General features: G+C 52.8%; 1 protein-coding gene and 1 long non-coding RNA gene across 4 annotated transcripts in view; both read left to right on the forward strand.

The window, feature by feature from the left end:
• Nucleotides 1-2361: 2361 nt before the first annotated feature.
• Nucleotides 2362-5943, forward strand: LOC125616371. 2 transcript variants are annotated; one of them, XR_007346986.1, is made up of 3 exons: nucleotides 2362-2451; nucleotides 2542-2670; nucleotides 2747-5943. It is a non-coding gene; the product is annotated as an uncharacterized LOC125616371 (long non-coding RNA). The 2 variants fall into 2 exon arrangements; XR_007346985.1 differs by lacking the exon at nucleotides 2362-2451 and having other exon boundaries at nucleotides 2461-2670; nucleotides 2747-2997; nucleotides 5559-5943.
• Nucleotides 5944-8804: 2861 nt separating this feature from the next.
• Nucleotides 8805-9341, forward strand: part of Fam167a (family with sequence similarity 167 member A) — a 32292-nt gene continuing 31755 nt past the window's right edge. Inside the window, exon 1 of one of the 2 annotated variants that reach the window (XM_048801489.1) lies at nucleotides 8805-9048. The gene's annotated coding sequence lies outside the window, so the exon portion shown is untranslated. The remainder of the gene's footprint in view (nucleotides 9049-9341) is intronic. The other variant, XM_048801490.1, reaches the window with a different exon arrangement.

A 9341-nucleotide genomic window follows, 5' to 3' on the forward strand; every position in this document is an offset into this window, starting at 1 on the left:
GCAGAAAAGGAGCAGCGGAGCTATGTGATGTCAGCATCCTGTGAAGCGCAACGACAAGCCCGGCCCGCGGTGTTGACCCAGAGTGGGCCAGGTCAGCAGGAGTAAGCACAATGACCCACGCGCACGTGAACTAAATCGTATTACGTGTTGGCATTTAAACTCAGAATGGAGAAAAGAGATTCAATAAATGATACTGAAGCAGTTGGCATCCAAACCAGAAAATAAATAAATAAATTATATGCTCAACCTCAGCAGCAACAACCAAAGAAAAGCAACACGGAGATCCATTCTCCCCGGCCACACTCAGAAAAGTGAGCCACCCCCGGAATTGACCTGGTTATCAGGTCCAGGGGTCTCCTGGCTCAGATGTAAGTGGGAGTGACAGGGCCACAGCGAGGGACTCTGCCTGCCCCTGGTAAAACGGGAACTGTGCGGGGCCATCACCCACAGTGTCACCTCTAGGAACTTGCGCTGGGAGCAGGATGCCACCTCAGCTGGCTCTGGGAACAGGCAGATGCCCATCAGGAGGCACGGGTCGTTAAAATGCGCAGATCTATGCCTGTCAACAGCGAGTCCCTCCTGGGGAGGAAGGACACAAGCTGAGGGACAACACAGGTGACATTTTACCACTAGGAAAAAATACAAACAGACAAGATGAAGCCGTGTGCTTGATACACACATGGATAAAAGTGAAACAATGAAATAGGAAAACACACCCCAAGCACACAGCAACGAAAATCTCTGGGGAAAAGAGAAAAGAAGCAGGGGATGGGTGGGCCTTATCCAAAAAGACCTAGCCTAAAGAGAACTGAGCCTCACCTAGAGGGTTCCAATTTTTTTTTTTTTTTGAGAGGAATCAATTTGCTTAAACCAGCATACTTTAAAAAGCAACATATATAGTATGAAAAAAAAAAAACAGGAGAAAATGTGCTGGAATACTGTAACAGTTCATTATTGGTGATGGTAATATAAATGACTGTTATTTTCTTTGGGGGGGAGAACACTCTCATTTTTCCTTATGTTTCAAATTTTCCACATCTAAAAAGAAATGGGGGCTGGGGGCTGGGGCTGGGGTTCAGTGGCAAAGCACTTGCCTCGCACTTGTGAGGCACTGGATTCAATTCTCAGCACTGCATTAAATAAATGAATAAAATAAATTAAGTAACAGTATTGTGTCCATCCACAACAACAACAAAAAAGCACGTCAAAGGCCCACATGTGCTGAGTGCCAGGTATGACTGGCATGTGCCAATCTCATGGCTTACGGGCAGGTCTGTGGAGGCAGCCAACATCCTGAAATTCTCCAGTTAGATCCGTCAGGGGGGAGGATGTGGAAGTGCCATGTGGAAGTGTCTAGGAAAACGTATTACCTCTCCTACCGGGCTTCTTTTCCCTTCCAGTAGCCAGGGCTGGTCCCTCTGAAGGAGGGACAGCTTCACAGTGCCCTGGTATGAGGACAGAATTGGGTGGATAAGAGAAGGATGAGCAGTGCTCGAGCTGGGGGTGCCTGTGTGTGGAGTGGGGGTGTCGAGAACAAGCGCAGCCTTGATGGGGTAGACATATGAGGAGGGGTCCCGGGGCAAGGGGACACAGAACAGGAGTCCAAAAGTACAGAGAAGGGGCACCCAGGCACGATGCAGGGCAGAAAGGCTGGAGGTGCCCTCTTGGGAGAAGGGGCTGAGAGGCACAAGGGCGTGGGTGGGCCCTGGCCCCTCTTCCTTCCTGCCTGAGGCTGGCTCTTCTCAGCCATTAGCTCCCTGCCACTTGCCCCTCTGGGTGGGGAGAGCGGTTGCTTGGCTCTCTGGGAAGCCACCTTCACCCTTACCTGTCTAGGGAACAGGCTCTGTGGGGAGCACACAGGTGAAGCCCAGAGTTGGGCTAAGGAACTGAGGCCTTTCGGAGTGAGCTTGAATCCAAGCTACCTGGCCTCGGGACCCCCAGTTCCCCGCCAGCCTCCGAAGGTGGAAGGAAAGCCTGCTTTGTCCCTCCCAACACCCGTTTCTCTCCCACAGCCTCGGGCCTCACCCCATACTTTAGCCCAAAGGAGTTTCCCCAACAAGGCCACAGGGAGAGCGTTTGGGGCCTGCTCAGGGCCTCTGAGCCAGAGGCGGCCCAAATTTCCACTCTCGCTCAGTCCAGGCTCTCACCCTCCAAGGGGTACGTCAAGTCCAGGATCTGCATGGATCCTATGCTCCCTTCCTCTCCCTGGCCCCGACATACAGGTGTTTCCAGAAACTGGGTACAAATACTTCAGCAGCCTAGGTCTGGGGGGGGGTGTGTGTGCGTAGGGCAGGTTGTGGAATTTCCCCAAGTCACTGTGACTACTGAGGAGGAAATATATCTACATGCCTCACTGCGGAACTCAGGGCCCAAGACTGCAAGAGGATGCCTGGGAGAGATAAGCCCAGGCAGGGCCCTGGCCGTGTGCTCAGAGCTGGAGGAGTGTGGGAGGTCAGTCAAGGGCAGCGTCCTGTATGAGCCACCAGGAGGCACCTTGTGAAGGGACCTTCCTTCCTCTAGCCTTCGTCTCTCCCTCTGCAGAAACTTGAGTTTACCCCTTGCTGACTTCTAGAGAAGGAAGATGGAATAACCCCAGCCCCCTTTGAGCTCCTTAGAAAAGAGGAGAGAGCACACTGACCCCTTAAGAACAGGGCAGAGACTTGCTCCCAGGTGAGTAAGGGAGCCCCACGGGGCTTCTTACTGCTTCCTTCCACAGCTCCTTCCTCTCTGCCTCTTTGTTCCTCAGGTGGCAGAGGACAAAGGCCACTTAGCCATCATTCACCCCATCCCCAAATGTCCGTCTGGAGTGTCCCTGCATTCCTGGGTCAGCACATGGCCCTCTCGTCCCTTGTTTAACAGAGACTAAGCACCCTCATTCAGTACCTGTTCACTCCGTGAGCACCATCCAGCCCCAGGCTGGGCACCAGCGACAATTCCAGGAAAGGAAATCAGAATAGCACCATCCCTGACCTCAAGAGGACGGAGGGTGGATGAGAGGTGTGTGACCACCAGCTGGTGTTAAAGTGGGGGCCTGCCCTGGGCAGCAGAGCTGAGGGGCAGTAATCCAAGCTGAGAAAGTGGATGTTGGGCCAAGGGGAGAGAAAATAGATCCGGTATATTTAAGGGAAGGACAGCGAATCTTTGTACTCTAGGACCTGCAGATAGGTACATCTGACCAGGTTTATGAAGTCAGACCACAGGATTTGTTCTATTTACACTTGGGTGGGTAAGTTTAGTGTGAGTGGGTTTTAAAATGGGGGCAAGATGTCTTTTATAGAAGGAGAATTGGAAGGAACATAAGTTTTTTATCTTAGCCATATTTAATCTTGGCCTCTGCCTGGCTTCTTCTGGGCCCCATCTGATTTCCTTAGACTGTGAGATCCTGTAGGCCCTCCTGGATGTCAGGGTTTGAAGGTCCAGTGTGGTGGGCGAGGTTGTAATGACCGTCTGCAGTCACGCTGTGGCCTTGATCTCCAACTGCCCACTGGCCGGCTTTCCCTCTTGGAAAACTTCAAAGACAATCCAACCCCCTCCGCACTGTGAGCATGGCCCAGGCTGTGGACATGCCCCTTGGGAAACTGGCTGCAGAATAGAGGTGAGGGTGGGAGAGAATGGGGAGGGTCCGTCAGGGCAGAAGTCAAGCACTGTTTGCAGAGGAGAGTACTGGTGAGGCTGTCCTGAGTGGGCCAGGCTGAGCAGGCCCTGGACAGCAGACAACCCAGGCCTGCGTGGAGCTCGGCCTTTGTGAGGAGACGGAGGAAGAGTCGGGGTATTTCCACTCAGGCTCCTGACTCCAGGTGACAGGCTAGGGAGACAGCACACCTCCTCTACCCTGGCCTGTCCTTCCTTGTGCTATAGTTCTCCTCACCGCCCTTCCCCCTCCCCTCCTCCTCACAAGCCCCGGCATCATCCCAAACAGCATTCTCAGGAGGGTTGATGTGTTTGGTAAGCATTTGGATCCCATGAAGCTAACTGAGGTGGGCAACAGGTCCTCACGGTGGTGACCATCCGTCTCTGTGTGCACATCCATCTCTGTCGCCCAGGTCTGTCCTCTCCCTTTCTGACTCTAGTTCTCTCCGCCCTGGTCGAGCTGTGAATCAGTCCAGGGGCAGCCCACGGGGTTGGAGTGGCCTGCTGCGTTCCCAGCCAGGAAGTGCTCTCCTCTGCACCAAAACCATGGCTGAACGGAGGGTTTGCCTGTCTGCCGAGCTCCCTCCTGTTTTCCTGGTGTTAGGTTCCAAACAAGGCTACCTCACGCTCCGGAAAAGACAAACAAGGCAGCCAAGCCGTTCAGAGCTCTCCTGGTGTGACTGTGGAGTATCTGTGTGTGAGTGAGGGGCCACCAAGGGGGTGAGGGGCACCAGTACGTCAGGCACTCATTCTAATCCTCACGACAACCATTGATGGAAGGTGCCGTCAGCCCTGGTGTGTAGACAGGACACTGAGGCTGGACGGGCTCTGCATGAGGACATCCCCACATACCACAGCTGGGGGATTGGGGCTGGGAAGGGGGCCTGAGTCCCATTTTTTCCCACATTTATAGGGCAGTGACTGTCAACTGATTGGAAGAGAGCAGTCAGAATTAAGGGGGTCAAGGGAGACATCTTGATATCTCTCTCCTCAGGATGCCTTCCTGGAACAGGGCTGAACAGGAGGACCCACAGGTTTCCCCCAGACTCCCTCCTGTGCTCAGCTCCCTGCCCAGCAAACACTCAGTGCCTTCACCATCTGGTCTTGATCCCCCCTCTAAAGCCCGTGCTTCTGTCTAGGTTGTCTGGATGATAGAATGATTAATTTGAATTCATCCAGTTTCTCTCCCATCCCATGTCTGGGGCCCATTACCCTCAGGGATTGGCTGGTGGAAATGAAATCAACTCATTTGGCCCTCTCCTACCAGTACTGACGGGGCTGTTGGCTCTGCTAGGAACAGCACTGTTGAGCTGGGTGAGCCGTCAGGCATCCCTGTCCTAGCTTCCTTAAGGAGCAGAATTCTAGTGAGGCCCTCAAATTCTGAGCCCTACCTGCAGGTCCAAGGCCACACTACCTGAGTTTAAAGCAGGGAACAGGATAAACAGGCTCCCCCAGCCCTAGAGCCCTCTCCCCACCTTGTTCCTGAGCGCCCCAAGGCTAGCTCTCCTGTGGGTACCAGAGTAAGCTCTTCTCTCCACCTAGCTCTGTCTTGCTGGACCAGTTTTGTGATGTCCCCCATGAACTTCCAACTTTGCAGTTTCTGGTGCTGTCTCCTCCACTGCCCATCATGAAGGATTCTAGGTGGTGGGTGCCAAGGAGCTGGGGTCAGAGGGTGCCAGAGTCGTACCTTTGTTCTAGTGAGGAGGGACCAACCTGTGCAGCACATTGATGTGGCCAAGGTCTAATTAGTAACGGAGCTGAAACGAGACCCTGGATCTCTTGGTTCGTTCCCAGGGATCCTTCCATCATTCAGGGAGCCAGTCTCCTTGGTAGACCTGATGTATAGAATAACATCAGGAAGGCCGTCCCACACCCATCAGGGTTGTGCACCACCTCCATTAACAGTGACATTCTTTATTTCCTTCAAGAGCTGTACATGCCAGGGAGGCCTCCGTCCAGTTGTCACTAGCCATGTGCTGGTGACTGGAAACACTTTCTCGATGATGATTCTTAGGAGTGCTCACAAGAGGAAAGAGCAAGTCCCAAGAGGCCACAATGCTGCTGAGAGGGAGGAGGACAGCGACGCTCTTGCTTATGTGCATGGTGTATGTCATTTGCTTCTTGAACACACCAGCAGAATGGGCTGTAATCACGCCTGTCCCTGACATTTGAGAGGTCCAAAGCAAGTGCATAAGAGGAGGCCCACATGCGTGTGTCTAAATATTTGAACATTATAAGTCAAGCCGATACCTGTGAAATAAGGGTTGTTCTTCCCTTCTGCCTTAACAAATGTACCTTTATAACAACCTGGAAGGCTAGACTCTGATTCCGCCTTGGATTCCTGGGACTTGGAGGGACATGGGGAGCAAGGCCTCAGCCCCCGTCCATGGTCTCTTCTTCCTTTCCCACCCCAGGGACTTGTCCTTTGGTGGAGGGGCTCCCCAGGCTAAGACTCCAGCCTCCACCCAGCCTCACAGCCTAGGGACAAGGCTGAACAGGCTGGGGTGTGGGCCCTTTGGAATGGAAATTCCTGGGTTCTGGTACCTAGAGCACAGAGCAAAAGGAGGGCGTGGGCTCTGAGTGGCAGGTCCCCAACAGCAAAGCTGTCTACAGCCCAGATCCGGGGCAGACCCCTTGGCTCATGCCTCGAGTCTATCCCACCCACGAAGTAACTGCAGACTCAAGAGACTGCTCCACACATGCCAATCACCAACAGGGCCAGGACTTCATCCCTGGGCTGCCTGCCTGTCACCTGTTGATTCCTGTCACCATCTGCGGTCCCATTGTCACCATCACCTGGGAAATGCCACCAGCCACAGTCCATAAACTGCTCCCACCACAATTTGGATGGCAATCACCTTGGGCAAAATGGAAGCCATGTCTGTGGGCCTCCTGCCCCAGGCCTCATCATTCAGCTCCCTTGACACCTTGAACCTGACCTAATCCCACGGCCTTGAGGATTGAAACAGTCCCCAAAGTTTGACCCCAGCCCCACGGAAGGCCCTCCTGCTCTGCATGAATGGCTTATGTAGTACCCTCCACTGCTCCATCCTGGCCCACCTTCAGGACTCCCCCCACCCTCCCCAGATAATCCCTCTCCTCTCAGCAGGACTCGGATGACATGTGTCACCTCCCTGATCCAGAAGCAGTTCTCCTACTAGTAAGTTGTGTGCACTGTGCTCCCTGGTGCCTAGCACTGGGTGGCACAGAGTGGCCCCTGAGTGGACATGACAGGTTCCCTACAGGTCAGGAAGCTCGCCCTCATGGCGGAATCAGCCCCTTTTTAGACAGAAGGGCAACAAGGAATTATTGCTGGTAAACACGCCTAATGACAGCCACTTCCTGGTTCCTCTTGAAACCCACACCACACTACTCTCCCGAGTGGAAAAGTCCCTTCCAAAGGCAGATGGCAGAAGCACGTGAACTCTGGCCCAGTCCTAATTTCTCCCTGGAGCGGGGAAGGATGTCACCCACTCAGTCTCCTCTGGATCATGGAGTCAAACTAAAATGTCATTCTTCTTTCTCTCATCCAGCAAATATGGAGCAAATCATAGGGACAGTGAGAGAGGGATGCCAGGAGACTAGATATGGAGTTTGTCTTGAGTCCCTTAAAAATTCAAGCAGAATAGGAGAGAAGGATTTAGAGTGCTCTGTGCCCTGCTAACAGGGCAGAGATTCTCTCCAGCTGTTTGTTCTGTGGCCCCCTGAGGGAAGGCCAGCCCTGCCCTGTCTCTGACCTCATCTCCCACAATCCTCTCCACTCCCTGATCACTGCACTCCAGCTGAGAGGCACCCTAGCTGCTCTGTGATCATGGAAGGCACGTTTGTTTGCTTGGGGACCTTGAATAGCCTATTTCTCTACTAAAATGCCTTTTCTCCCACACCTCAAGATCAACCTCTTCATCTTCAAATTTTTGCTCAAAAAACACCTTTTTTAATGAGATCCTCCCTGACCACCCTGCTTTAAAGTGCTGTCTTCCTCCACTCCCACCATTACTTCCAATCCAAGTCTGCATTTTCCGTCTTTCTACAACAATATTGTTAATTTATCTAGCATACCTACTGTTCACTGTCCTCCCCCTCCCCTGCTAGGGTACTAGATCTCAGGGGCAGTGGTCTTTATCTATGTTGTTCCCTAAAAGGGTAGACCAGTGTTTATCAAATGGATGAATAAATGAATCTGGAGAAATGCTGAAAGATAGACATTTTAAGTTTAAATTTTAAAATCTTCAAAGTGAAAGGTAGAGTTTATCCTTCTCTTTTCCTTGATGTAGCTGGAAATTAGAATGCAATAGGGGGACCTGAGAGGGGTGGCCGGCGGGAGGGAAGCCCCTGAACTTCTGCTGCTCCAGGGTTTGCTTGCTTGCTGCTGAAGGAGCTCCCCTCCCATCAACATGTACAGGCCAGAGAGGACCTCTGGCCTGTGACAGAGGGCTGCAGGTGACATTCCAAAGAAAGTGACCCAAGTGGTTTGTGACCTGAAGTGACCAGGTCAAATCCTTGTCTGGTGGTCTCTTGGCTACTGGTTTCCCAGAGAAGTAAATTCCATCCTCCCATCTCCATGCAGTGGCTCTGTAATCTGAAATCCCCACCCCTTGACACACAAAATCCCTGAAATACACTAATAATGTTATTGAGCCATTTTCCATGCTGAGGTTTTCACATTGCACCTCTCTGCCATCATGCCTGGTGATTGACAGGAGGAACACACAGGTCATCAGTGGGTTTGAATGTAACTTGCAACTTTTTGTGTTTGAATGATTTGCTGTCCATATTCATAAACCCTTGTGCAGAGCTCAGCCCACGCAGAGCCAAGACACAGTGGTAGGTAGGGAGAGGGGTGTGTCTGGAGTTGAAGGTCAAATTAAAGGTCATCCCCCAAGTTATTTTCTAGCACAGCAGGTAAGGGCAAGGGGCATCTCCTATTCAAGCACCTCCGTGTGCCAAGGGAAAAGAAGGCACCTATGGGTGGTCAAAGGGGAGATGAGATAGAGAATGGAAGGAGTGTGACCCTTTTACCCTCAGGCATCTAGGAAAGGTGCTTCCCAAGGTCTGGGAGAATGAGGCCAACTTCCAGTAATCAGCTCTGAAACTTGAGTTCTGCAGAAGGCAGAGCCTCCGGCATCAGACGACTCTGCCTGCAGCCAGGATCAGTCCTAAAGGCTTGCAAGAAGGGGCATCCCCAGCCGCTGACATGTCCCTGTGTTAGGTGCATGCAGTTCATGCAGCTGGAGGCTCAGACAGGGCAAGGACTGAGTCTTAAAAGTACAGAAGCGATTGGTGCCACTGAAGGATGAACGTGGAGAAAACTGGCTCCATCCAGATCCATCTACCGGGACTACTCCCCTCTGGCTTCTCCGTAACCTCTCTGAGCCTCCGTTTCCCCCTCTGTAAGCCGGTGGTTTTCACATCTGTCCGGTTAGTGCTTGCGAGGGTGTGGCGCACGTCAGGCGCTCAGACATAGTGGTTGCTGCTGGGATTAGGAACCCCAGTCATTTGTGGGTGGAGTGCAGGCTCGGGCGTGGGGTTCCCCTGCCCCCTCCACGCAGGCAAACTGCTGACAGTGGCAAAGCCACGTTGCCATGTTTGGGGGGAAACTGCCTTGGTTTCGGGCTTAATGAAAAACTGGATGTTTGGGTTTGGTTTCGTCTGGGGGTTGGCAAGTGCGCGCGGCTGGTCTGCTCTCGCTGGCTGTGGCCGCCCGGGCAGGG

The sequence above is a fragment of the Marmota marmota genome, unplaced genomic scaffold (assembly GCF_001458135.2).
Source record: "Marmota marmota marmota unplaced genomic scaffold, marMar, whole genome shotgun sequence".
NCBI lineage: Eukaryota > Metazoa > Chordata > Mammalia > Rodentia > Sciuridae > Marmota > Marmota marmota.